The following is a 13103-nucleotide window of genomic DNA, read 5'->3' as shown; positions in this document are numbered from 1 at the left end:
CTTGATTAGCTGAATTAAAACCATGTAAAAACAACTTTCCAGAATTTACTGTAGTTCTAACACCAGTCACACACAATTTCAGAACTAGGGACAATAATTTGGGAACAGAGATTCAGTTACCAGTCAGGATAAACAAACAATCCTTACTCAGAGAGCAGCAGGACAATTTCTGCAGTCCTGACAAGAGCACTTAGGAGGCAGGAAAAGGCAGAATTCAGACCCTCGCATAGCTCAACACCCTCTGCAATGCTCCAAGGTGCCTTCTAGAGACCCAGTCAGCGCATCTACATTAGCACTTTAGTTTGGATCAGGAGCGCACTCTTGAAGTAAACCTGAGTCACCCCACTTACTGTGCTTTGGTTCACATCTCCGAAAAGTTTCTGAACACATAATCTGGACAGCTCTCAGATTAACTTAAACCAAACCTCTGGGAAAATACCTCATACCCAGTAATGTCTGGAGTATACTCAGCCCACAGAACCAGACTGCAACTAGACTAAAATAAAGCCCCATGAAGTACACACACTGTGGACACTGGGTCTGCCTAACTTACTGCTTCACTCTACAATCATCTTCAATTGCAATATACTGCTTGCTAATGTAAATATAGTCAATGTGGCAGATACTGCCCATTCGTTTAAAAGAGCCTCAAGCAGCAGTATCTAAACCCACAGACTTAAGCTGCCAATGCACACCTCATAAGCCCTAAAAAGGAGGGCTGCACTGAATTTGAGCGTTCCTTTTCCTGGAGTAACTATAGCAGCAGTGTCTCACGACTGATCCACTTTTGCTTCCACCCCTTCACAGTTAGGAGGATCAAAACCTAGTGGGATACATCTAGGAAAGTTCTCTGAATAAAGTTAAAAAATCCCGAAGCTCTACACACTTCATGCATCACCTACATTTACTGTTTTATAAAACTTCTTAAATACCACTGAAAACACAACCCAATAACCCACATCAGTGGCTCCACTGTAGCTGGTGACAGGAAAGGAAGAGCAGCATGTGCTCAATAATGCTTTATACTACTTGCACATCAGCTTAACCAACAAAGCTGCCCAGATAAGAGGTTTTTTTGTTTTTGAATAAGCTGACCAACATAATATTCATTGTTTCAATTTTCCACTTGAATAAAAATATCAGTTCTACACAAACAGTTCCATCATTTGAGATTTGTTCTCTCCAATCACCCATTTTTATTTTGCTATACAAAATTTCAAATACAAGATCATGAGTTTTGAACAAATAATACCTCGCTTTAGCAGGACAGACGAGCTAGTGAGAACAGGCCAAAGCAGTATTGTATGAATAAATGACAATAACGTGTTACCTCCTCTACTCAAGAAATCATCATCATCTTACTTCATTACCTCCTTGCTAAAAACAATTAATTCATGTACTAACAATGCAGAGCCATGTTTGTTCTACATTCAGTAAAGGTCAACTTCCTACACTGAGGTGCAGACACACAAGTAGGATTATTGAAGACGACATTTTCTGTTAACACGCTAATCCCCTGAAAATTGCAAAGAAAGACCGATGCTTTCCTTTGTGACTTAACTGGAAGTTTGTGGTCATTGACTTGTCATTACCATACACACTAAAGAGCCATCTTAAGCTCTCCAGTAGCCTAGACTGAAACATCCTTAAGCGATGTTTTTTTGAGCTGAATTCCTGTTAACAGACTTAAGCACCTAGTTGTACTATTTATTCAAAAGAAAACTCCATGAAAAAGTTGTTTCCCATCAAAGATGCAGAGAACCTACCTACGCCATGAGATAGTAATGTACTAACATCATAAAATGAAGTAATATTAATGGGAAACTTATGGTGCATGGGGAAAAAGAGTTGTGGGTGGCTTATTTTTCCTAGCAGAACAATACCTAGGCCTGACTCTGAAATTATAAGAAAGGCTATTGTCCACTGAGATATGGAGTCTTCCCTTTTATAATTTTCTACATTAAAACATCTTCGTGCCTTCTCTCCCAATGTAAGTTTTTCTAAGAGCCAGAAGACTAATTTGCCCTACACTCATGGGCAACCCTTATGTTTCATCATGCCAATAATGTCTCAAGAAGTTGAGATGAGCTGAACTGCTCATCTCAAGAAACTGAGATGAGCTACACCAGCTCAGTTATTTCTTACCATCTCATGCAAAGCTTTTCAGATCAGTTTTCTTTTGGAGTGACACTCATTAATTCTTCAGAATCTGTATTTGGCTTTAGCACATAATACAGATATAAATCTGTATAAGATTTGCCAAATTTTAAGCAGTTTGACCAAAGTTTCCCATGCTAGATATCTGCCCAAGACTGAAAGACATCAGCCAAATAGCTGAAGAGTTTGCAAGGTTGTCTGTTGAAGAAAAACAGTTTTTATGATCTTTTTGGAAACTCAGCATCCTTGTTCTTGCATCAGGGACACATCTTTCATTGTCCATGCAAACAATATCTCTTTTCTAGGCTTTTATAGTCCAATGTTATTAGGTGCTTCTTTTTTTTAAATTAAAAACCTGCAATGACTTGTCTAGATTTTGAAATTGAATGCCCTGAAGATTATATGCATAGTAGATACACTGAAGACCGGGGCTAAACTAGACCCTTCTGGAAGTTTCATAAAACATTTATCCTGCATTCACACTGCTGACAGACAGTGAGAAGGAAGAAGCCACAGTTCATACCCTGTACATCTATAAGCCAAATCTTGAAGATGATCAAGCATAAACTGAAGCACAGAATGAAAAAAGTGACAAATAGGGAAGGAGCCAACATAGCAAAATTTTTTACTTTAACAGTTTTCCAAAGAAATCACCATTGCTCTCCTCCAATTTAATGAGAAGACCAATATTCAGGTCAAATCACTTGGGTTGCTAAAACGCCCAAGATCTGAAGGATGCTTCTTCATTTTCACAGAGAAGTGAAGAGAAAAACACTAGTGCAGCACTGAATTCAGAGAGATGAGAAAACTTGCTGGAAAAAGTAGCAAGAATTTAAAAAAAAACACAAAAAAAATAAAGCATACTTGATACAGTTAAGGTGGTGGGCAGAAAGAATCAATATTAGAGAAAAAAACAACTACGGACACAAAGATATGCATGACCTGTTACAGTAATCACTCTCCACAATCCACACACGGAGTCCAGAGCTTTCTTTCTGGACTTCTTTCACCAAGGCCTTCCCATTCACCTGGAAGAGACTGTGCTCGCAAAAACCAATGCTTAGCTAGCTATCTTCTGGGGCTGACCAAAAAAGAACAGCGATTTACCACTTACTAAGCTACAGCAGTAGGCCTATGTGGCATATTTAAGCATTCCTACTGGACTGATGATCCAAGACACTACCAAATGATCAATTTAAATTTTCAGAGTTTTTGGAAAAAAAAACCCCAACAAAACCACCACACACACACACCCCTAGGAACACTGTGGTAGCATTTAGCTAGGTGTGCTGCAGTTTGTTTCATTTAAGACGGACAGTACTCTCTGAAAATTATTCTACATACAACCCCATCCCTTGCTGCAGTCTAAATAAAACCTGCTCCAGAGAGTCATATTCATTACTACAATACAAATACTTCACAGACACACATTTTTACATCTAATATTAAGAGTGGATTTTTACTGCCTTTCCCTTTTTGTAATATGGAGGCAACACATTCATGTAAGAAATACTCACTACTCTCAGTCGCCCACTCCGAGAGCAGTAGTTCTTGACACTGAGCACCTTAGAAGACTATCTTCAACATACAGATTTCACAAGCTTTAATTTCAGTTGTGATGGGTTTATATTTCTGCAAGACAGGGTCTCAAGTTTACTAAGTCAGAAGCACACACTAGTGATCACCATTGGAAAAGTGTAACTGAACAATGATAATTCCACACCAGAGACAAGAAGAGAACTGGATTACCCAAGATAACTACTATGAGATTACTCGTTTTCTTTCTTTAGTTCCCTGCCTCACTAACTGACCACCTCACAGCTACCACAATAAAAGTTAAATGGGTTCTATGCACTCTCTATACAGCCCTCTCTATACATTAATTCTGTTTCCCTCATCTTTATGTTATGTGTCTTAATTAAACCACTATCCTATATAATAACCTCCTCTAAATCTCAGCCCAGAACTAGAGATTGGGGGCTGTGTAAACAAATAATACATACTATCACAAACCCACAGAAAATGGGATACACACGTGGAATTTTTCCTCATTTCCACCTGAGCCAAACAGCTTTCCATTCTAAACAGATCATCTTTTCACAGATCTCTGGCCCTCAAATGTTTACGCACTAACCCTCTTTCAAACACAAGCATATGTTCAGTACAAAACACTTCATACCTTCTGGACACGTGCACTCATTCTAGCCCCTGAGCCCACACATACATGGGGCTTGTCTATACCACATTAAGTCCTTTTAGTTAGCTGCTGACCTGTCAACACCATTATGAGTGCTAGTTTTAGCAAAAGTTTACCCTGAAAGTCAATGGACAATTTACCCAGTGGAACAAACAGAACAAAATAAACAAACAAAAAAAAAGCCTTTAACAGAAACCCCCTGACTATTCTGTAGCCTCCCTTAATCTGATAATATTTGTAACAGTCAAATTACCTCATCTTCATTCACTTTTTCAGTTTCCACTGGCTGTCACAACTATAAAGTACTTCTCTCCGTCCCAAGAAGAGCAAAGAATCCCCGGAGCCTCCCACCTGCTCAGGACACACCTCGGACCCCAGATCCAGTTCATCATCCCTCCCTCACGCCATTTCAACTTTTCATAGCCTCAGCTGAAAAAGCGTGCCTCCTCTCCCCATACACAGACTCGAGTTCCAACTAACTCAGCAATACAAAAACTCCAGTTTCTCTTTTGCACAAATACCACTCCCCTAATACACACATGTATACATAGCCTAACATAATCTTCACCCTATATATGCATAATCCCCACAAACTTATCCTACCCCCTCTTTTCAAATGTACACAAACCTCTGAAAGACTCCACCATTCATTTCTACTTCTAAATATCCACCCAAGCCCCCTCACTTTCCTATAATCCATGGTAATCCCTGAAAATTCACCTACAAAGAGTGCATTGATGCCCTTACAGACAGAAATCTAAACTGCCTGACACTTGTCACAAATACAGACACATACAGTTCTACAACTCCCCAGGACAAGCACAGACTTTTCTCCAGACAGCACTATCATGACCCCAACATGTGGCATTTGCTACATGTTTTCCAATTTGTATCCCATGGCTCAAACAACAAACATACAGCTTTCCAATTTTGTCACAGGTGAGGCACCAATTCACAGCTTCTCTCATGTTCCCAGGACAACAGACCACGTTGCTTGCTGCCCTAGCCCATCTCAACACCCAAGAAACAAGGCTCACGCAGCTGGTGACAGCCAGGCATCTCAACTCTCAGTGCGAGCACCACACAAACCAACTTACACGCAGTAAGAACATGCATGCCTTTCTGTCCACATACCATCTCGTGCTACACACCAAGGTCTTGCACATTAAGTCTAACCACACTGGCCACCAAACAAAACAAGTTCAGAACCTTGTAGCAACCTGTTACTACTGTACCTGTAAGTTGTACATAGGCTTACCACCCAAAGCCTTCCTCCTCCACAACACTTAGAAGCCAGCCAAATTAGCAGCTTACTTCTCACAACACACACAAGACTGTTTACTTATCATTCCTAAATTCATATGCCCTCATGTACCACTATTCCTAAATACGTGTGGTTTCACCCACCACCTGCATCCCCACGGTATAAACATACTCCTCAACCTACCACACCGCACACAAAACAACACACATACAGATTTTTCCAGCTGCCTCCAATCCGTCAAATTTACTCCCTCCCTTTGACCAGCTACAAATTACAGTAAAAATACATCCACATTTATATCCACTGGCTTTACAGAGACAGCAAGCTCCAAACTACAAGAGAGAGCTGCCTTCAACTTCTTTCCGCTTCCATGCTAAAGGCGCCCAGGCACTGCCCATCTGCCTGTGACTTCATCCCCTCCCCACACCACCGGCTCGTCACAAGCACCCAGGCCTAACGACAGCTTCTCCCTCCAACACCAGTGCCGTTCCCGCAGCTCGCCACCTCCCACCACCCCACCCCGTCGGTAAACACCGGGCCCCGCCGGCCGCCGGCCCGCCACTCCCCCGGCCCCAGCCAATGCACGTGCACAGCGCCGGCCCGCCGGCCGCCCCCTAACCCCGCTCGGCACGCAGCTACCGGCACGCCGGCCACCTTCGGCCCCTTCCCCGCCCCGCACACGGCGCTACCCACACGGGGCCCGGCCCGCCGGCTCCCCCACCCCTCACGCAGCGGCCGGCGTGCGGGGCCTGGGCCGCCAGCCCCCTGCCACCGCCCCGGCCCGCCCCGCCGTGGCGCACCGAGGGGCCATCCCCAGCTACACCGGGGGGCTTGGCTTCCCCGCCACTTCCTCGCCGTCCCTCCCCCGTGCGCCTGCCCCGGCAGCCCCAGCTCCCCCGCTGAGAGACCGTATCAGTTCGCCCCCCGGCCCTCTTTTCTCCCCCGGCGGGAAGCGGCGGAGACGGGGCCTGCGCGGCGCCTGCCCGCTCCCCGGGGACGCACACGCAGCAGGCCTTGCCCACCACCCCTCCGGCACCACGGAGCAGGCCGGCGCTGTCTGCCCCCACTTCCCACAGCACGCGCGCAGGCCCTACCGCTCGGTACGACGCGCGTCCAGGCCCGGCCCGGCCTTTCGACCCCTTCCCCCGCTCTGCCCGCCTCGGCTCGGCTCGGCGCGGACACGACCCCCTCGCCCCTGCCCCACGGCCGGCCCTGACCTCTCTACCTGTCGGCGGACGAACGCCGGCGTCCCCCGGCGTCCGGGCCCCTGGCGGCCCGGCAGGGCCCGGCCCGCGTGTGTGGGGGGCTGGCTCGGCCTCAGGCGCGGGCCGCCCCGCGCTGGCCGCCGCCGGCCGCAGTCGCCGCCTGCTCGCGCACTCCGAGCGCCGCCAGCAGCGCGGACATGTTGGGAGCCCCTGTCCCAGAGGCCGCCGCTAGGCCCGCCCTCCCTGCCGCCCACGTCAGAGCGCTCCAGGAGGGACGGGCAGGGCACGGCCCCCCGCCCCGCCCCCACCGCACCGCCGCCGTTCCCCACCCGGCCGCCCCGCGTCCTTCCCAGCCTACTGGCTGCCGCTTGCCGTCGCTCATCCTGTCCCGCCCCCTCCCTGTGGCCATTGGCCGGCCGCTCTGCCGGCTCTACCCGTCCTCACTGTCATTGGTCGATCCGTTCGCCGCTCAGCCGCCAGCCCCGCCCAAAAGCTTTTTCCGGATTGGACATTTCCCCTCTGCTTTGGTAACTATTGGCTGCGGTTCTTGTCAGTCAAGGCGCGAGGGCACGGGCTCTGTCTTTCTCCGCACTGTTTTTTTATCCGGCCTCGTAGCCTGGGCAGGACTGACGGAAGCGGCTGTCAGCGAGCGCCCTCGCCCCTCCCAGCCTCCCGCCCCCCGCCACATTCTTTCCCTCCCGGCGCGGTTTGCCTGCAGGCCATTGGCTCTCAGCGCCGCCAGTCCCGCAGCCCCTCTCGCCCCAGCGCCGCTGCGCGAAATGGGCGTGAATCGGCCGGTGGGTGCCTTCTCCTGATTGGCCGTCGCCCCTGCCAATAAAGCGGGGCCGGTGGGCGCTGGGGAAGGGCCGGCGGGCCCCGGCGGAGCCGCAGAAGGCGTCCCGGCCCGCGTGCCGCTCCGCACGGCGATTGGTCGCGGGGCGGGCGAAAAGGTGTGCGGCCTCCCCCGCCTCCCGCGGGGGGCGGCAAGGAGTACCCGTATGTTCGCGCGATTACATCACCGCCAGCCAATGAGGGCGCGTGGGGCCAGTCTGCCGGTCGCGGGAGGGCGGGGCCTCGTGCCCGCCTGAGGGAGCGGTTGCGCCTCACGCGCCCCGGGGGGTGAGGTGGACGGTCGGGCCGCCGCTGGCGGCTCGCGGCTCGGAGCTGCCATTTTTACAGTAAAGAATGAGGCTGGAGGTGTCTCGGTCCTCGGTGTTCCCTTCCGCCGGCGGGGCTCGAGCGCCGTGGCCCGCCTCAGGCGACGGACAGCCCCCCGTGGGTGCTCGAGGGAGGCTTCCCGGGGCGGCGCTTTCTGCTGCCGGGCCCGGCTGGGTGCGCGGGATCGTGGGGAGGGGGCCGGGCACAGCACCGGGGCCGCGGGACCTCGCGTCGCCCGAAAGTAACGGCATTTAGGGGAGGGCGCGAGTGCAGGAACGGGCAACGGCTCTCAGCAGTCGACCCCTCCGGCTGCAGCGAGAGCCTCGCTGTGGGAGGTCATAATTAACCCCCTGCGTGGGCTCGCCTACCCTTTAACTTCTTTCTCGCTCCTAAACAAAAATGTTATTCAAGAAGGAACACGAAAATCTGCCTGATGCCTCATAATCCGTTGCTAGTCCCATCTTTCTCATTCAACGGACTGGAGCCAGCTGGGGTTCATCTCTGGAGAGGGACCCAACTCCTGCCTTGCTCTGCAGCCCTGTACAGCAGTTCTGCTGGCTGCAGTTGGACACCAAACTCTTCCCTCGGAAGCTAAATGTCATAGAAGTGATGTCCTTGCCTTACACTCCCGAGTGCCTGAACTTTAACGTACTGTCCATATGAACAGCATACAAATTCCCACACGATAGTCTACTGATGCCCTTGTCTGGTTACGTTGAGGTGTTTCCTCCCCACACACTATATACATCAGTGTGAATGAACACTTTTGTCATACGCAGGACTTGAAGGTCAAAACACAGTTTATCTAGCATTTTTATTTATCCATCTGTCTTTTCTGGAGTGTTTGCAAAGGAGCTGGCCCTGAAAAAGATGGGAACTTTCCCTTCTGGAGTTGGCATTCTCTCCCAGTCTTCCACATAGGCGCACTACGGGATTATTTCTTCAGGCTCTCCAGAGTGATGTTCACAGTACAGAAAATACTATGCAGCTTTTAGCTTTAAGGTCATCAGCACCACCAGACACATTTGAAAATCCTTGCACAGAGCTCTGGAGGCAGTTTGAGTTCTAGGTTAGCGCTGAAGCTTTGCTTTCTGGGGGTTCAAGTGCATCTACTCCACAATGAGAAGATGGGAAAGGTGACTCCAGTGTTGCGGTGCTGCTTCCCACAGCTCTCTACCAGTCTATAGAATTGATATTGAGAATGAAACCTAAATTGCCTCAGCACAGACACTCATGAGCAAGTTCAGAAATGGCCAGAACACTGAGACTGCGGTTAGCCTTCTGTCATAGAAAACTTGCTCATGGACAAGCTAATTTGAGTGCCCAGACCCAGCTGCCAATCAACCTAGTTGACTTTGCAGCGTCCACATGACCTGGGACTCAAGATACTTTTATATATCTAGCTAGGGATATTTTTTTTTTTGCCTTTTCTCAGACTTACATCTCGTAGTCATTTAAACACAATTAATGTATTATTAAAGTGATGACAAATCTGGCTAAAAATTGCTATATCTTCAGATTGGTGAATGTAAACTTGATTCAGCCTAGATAAAAACTATTTCAAAAACCCAAGAATTATTTCAAGTGATTCGCCAGGAATTTTTGGAGACCCTGTCACTCTTTAAAGTAACGGTAAATCTTGCACAGATTTCAGCAGGTACAGGACTGGGCTGTAATTTTATCAGGTCTCTGTTTACACCCTCTACTTTGCTTCTTGGTTACCTGCCAGAGAGATACTGTAGGTAGCATTAGATAATTTTGCTCAGTATGACCAAGGTATACTCAGCTGCTACTGACTCCTCCATCAGCCATTCTTCCCACAGTAACTACTAAAACAAGAGTGTGCACAAATATTGAAGGAAATCACTAGTTAGTCTTTCAGCTGTCATTCAAACCTTCTGACCTTGCCTTTCTCTTTGCTTCCAGGTTTGACACTTTTTTTCTTATCTCCTTTGTTTCACCTTCAGCTCTAACTGCACATATCATTTTATAACAAATTTAGAAAAATATAAAATACTTCCTTATCCCATCAATACCAGTACAACTTTTACAGAATTGACTTCCCAAAATAATAAATATTACCCTACATTATCTCTAATGTAATAAATCATGTCCCCTATTGCTTCTCAAACATGACCTGCTTAAATGTTAGAGATTAACTAAAAATCTACACCCTGCACACAAGCCCTTAACCCAGCGTAAACAGCACATTCCTAATCACTAGAAAATGTGCGTGTCTGGCTGGGTTATGTGGACTAAAACTGAACGCTGGCATTGCTCAAGAGGTGTGTGTGGCAAGAGGCAAGTAGCACAGTGACAGGCAGCAGGGTCTGTGGGTGAAGTAATAAGTAGGTGAAATAATGGTTGTATGTGGCAATGCGGAGTTAATGGCTAATCTAGGGATTTTGTGTCTTTTCGTGGCTGGCCCCAGTTAAGCTTTGTGTGAGATTACTAAAGCAGGGTATTTGTGAGAATATATGTATATTGGATTGACAGTAATGTGTGTATGCCTGAAAGTGTGTGTATTTTTTAATATATGCACTGTCCATCTGATTCTTAGTGGTGATGAAAATAACTATGAACTACAGAAATATTAACTGATAAATGGGAAATAGATTGTAGATGATAAAGATAATTTGCAAACAATTTTATTTGATACTGCACTTAAGAGGAATGGAAGTGAGTTCTTACCATACAGAGTTTTTAAAATTCCCAATTTTTTATATTCTGTTGTTGATGGTGAACAGATTTGTCCTTTTAGGAGTAGCTGTTGATGAATCTCAATAAATTAAATTAGTTTCATCTTCAAATGAATGAAGTGTAAAACAAGTCCTGACAAAATATCAGTAACTTTGGGAAGCTACTCGATCTGACAGTGTTTTCACATTGTTATCTCAACTTTTACCTCTGTTTTTGGTCTTTAAAAAAGTTAGCTTTTCATCTGAAGCATGTATCCGTCTAGTGTTTTAACTGGCCTTCGCACTGCTTTGACCACAAGTGGCAACTGCTCTAGTTTCACAAGAAAGCATTCTCAGACACTGAGAATATTCATGGTACATGAATATTTTTTATCTGCAAAGCAAACAAGCTCTTTCATTTTCAGCTGAGTAACTTCCCATGGAAATTAATTCACTAAACAACAGTAGTTAAGTTCTTCACCACTTCCCTGTGCATACCCCTTCTAGATCACACCATCTGTGAAGAAAGGAAGGAAATCACCACAGATAATAAGGTCATCTTCATATTAAGAAATGAGTAGAGAAAATTTGGAAAGATTCATGTAATATTTTGCCTTGGTTTTGCTCAACAAGAGAAAGATTAAATGTTAATACAGCAGCGGGGAATGGGAATAATGTGGGATGGGTAGCAAAAAAAAAGGCACAGATACAGACAAAGGCAAAACCCAAGTAATGTTTATGTGTCATAATGGAGTAACTGAGAAGTGGATATACCATTTCCAGCATTTTGGGAAAAAAAAATTGAGGCATTTCATAAAGCAGTTCAGGACACCCCCTTGTGATAAAAGAAGACTCCAGGAGTTCCTAACTGGAACACAGATTTGCAGTTGAGGAAACACAGAAGTAACAATAAAGGTGGGAAGTAACATTCTATATTAAGGAAGCAATGTTTTGCAAATAAAACACAGGGAATAAAACAGCTCATAATTTAGTTCCAGTTTATTTTTGGAAAAGATGATTACAGAGTGTATTGATAGGAGAGGGCTGTGAGATCATTACAGACGCCTGGGTGGAAGTTTTGGAGGTAGCTAGAAAACTCCATATTGTTAAAGAGATGGAGCTGACTGGATGCAAAGAACCAGTCAGTGAGATTTCAAATTCCCGGTTAATAGTTTGAGGAATACATACTTCTCGTAATTGGGGCCAGACATTCTGGACTGTGGTGGTCAATGAATTCCTCCTCCAAACTGCCACTGAGCATGTAAGAAGCAAAGCTTTTGGATGGTTCAAGAATATGCCCTCAAAGGCCTGACTGTAGATAATAACCCTGGAGTAGGTGATCACAAGTTGTGTGATGAAAGCTAGGGGTGAAAGAAAGTAGAACATTCTCAATTTCAGAAAGGCAAACTGTGATAAATGAAGGTGCCTGGCAATAAAATCAGCTTGTATAATGAAATTAGAAATTTGAATGTGGAGGAAGCCTTAGGTATCTTAAAAACAAAATTGCTAAATCTGTTGGGATTCTGTATCTCAAACAAGGCAAAAAGGTTTACAGGTAGAGGCCTTAAGGCATAACTGGAAGAGAAGTGTCATCAAGACAGAAGAAAGAATTATAAGCAGAGAGCATATAATAAAAGAAAAAAAAAGGTCTGCTTCAGGAAAGATCTCAAACGTCAATAAATGTGAGAATGAAGGCAGAATTTATCTGGAAAATGAGGTTAATTTAGACCTTGCTGGAAAACCAGCAAGTTATCCAGCTCTAACATAATATTGTAAGAAAGAAGTGATGTCGCTTTCCAGTGAAAAAGAAGTGGGGATTAGAGAAAGTCTACATCTGATTCTAAAACTAAATGCATATTTTGTCTCAATTTTCAGTAAAGATGGTGATGCTGAACACAGGGTTAGAGGGCAGGATGGCTAATAGCTAGGAGGGAAAGGAAATTGCTAGTATCACATATAAGATGAAAATAAATCACAGCCTACAGCCTCTGGGCAGAAAGAACAGATAGATAATGCCCGTTCCAGAAGTCAGAAAACAGCATCAGATGAAATCACTTGTCTCAGTAAGCTTTTTAAAGTAAGTATAGCAGACTAAAGAGTAATGTTTGTTTACAAAAGGTGGACCGTACCAGATTAACCTAATATCTTTCTTTGATAATATCGTTCAACTTCTAGATGAAGAAGAAGGTGATAGGAATTAGCAGAGCAGTATCAGAGACTAATGGAGGTGATGGACTATCCATGGAGGGTAAAGCAAAATCTAATGATCAGAGGTGGAGTAGCTGAGTAAAAGTTGTTCTCTCTTTTTTTTTTTCTTCTCTCCCCCTTCCCCTCCCCCAAAGATCAGTTTTGGGCTTAAACCTATTAGATATTATCCTTAATGACACTGACACAAGAAGGTGGTGGGAAATAAATTTGTGAATGACCCAGTGCTCAGAGGAGCC

General features: G+C 45.9%; 1 protein-coding gene across 3 annotated transcripts in view; it reads right to left on the bottom strand.

Annotated features, from left to right (window-relative positions):
* The window catches only part of PPM1B (protein phosphatase, Mg2+/Mn2+ dependent 1B), a 61558-nt gene extending 54678 nt beyond the window's left edge, over positions 1-6880 (bottom strand). The window contains exon 1 of one of the 3 annotated variants that reach the window (XM_059829003.1): positions 6844-6880. The gene's annotated coding sequence lies outside the window, so the exon portion shown is untranslated. The remainder of the gene's footprint in view (positions 1-6843) is intronic. The other 2 variants (XM_059829017.1, XM_059829011.1) reach the window with 2 other exon arrangements.
* Positions 6881-13103: the final 6223 nt, after the last annotated feature.

This window comes from Gavia stellata, chromosome 2 (assembly GCF_030936135.1).
Source record: "Gavia stellata isolate bGavSte3 chromosome 2, bGavSte3.hap2, whole genome shotgun sequence".
Taxonomy (NCBI): Eukaryota; Metazoa; Chordata; class Aves; order Gaviiformes; family Gaviidae; genus Gavia; species Gavia stellata.
The sequence above is the reverse complement of the archived record's forward strand: the minus strand, read 5'-3'. Positions and strand labels throughout refer to the sequence as shown.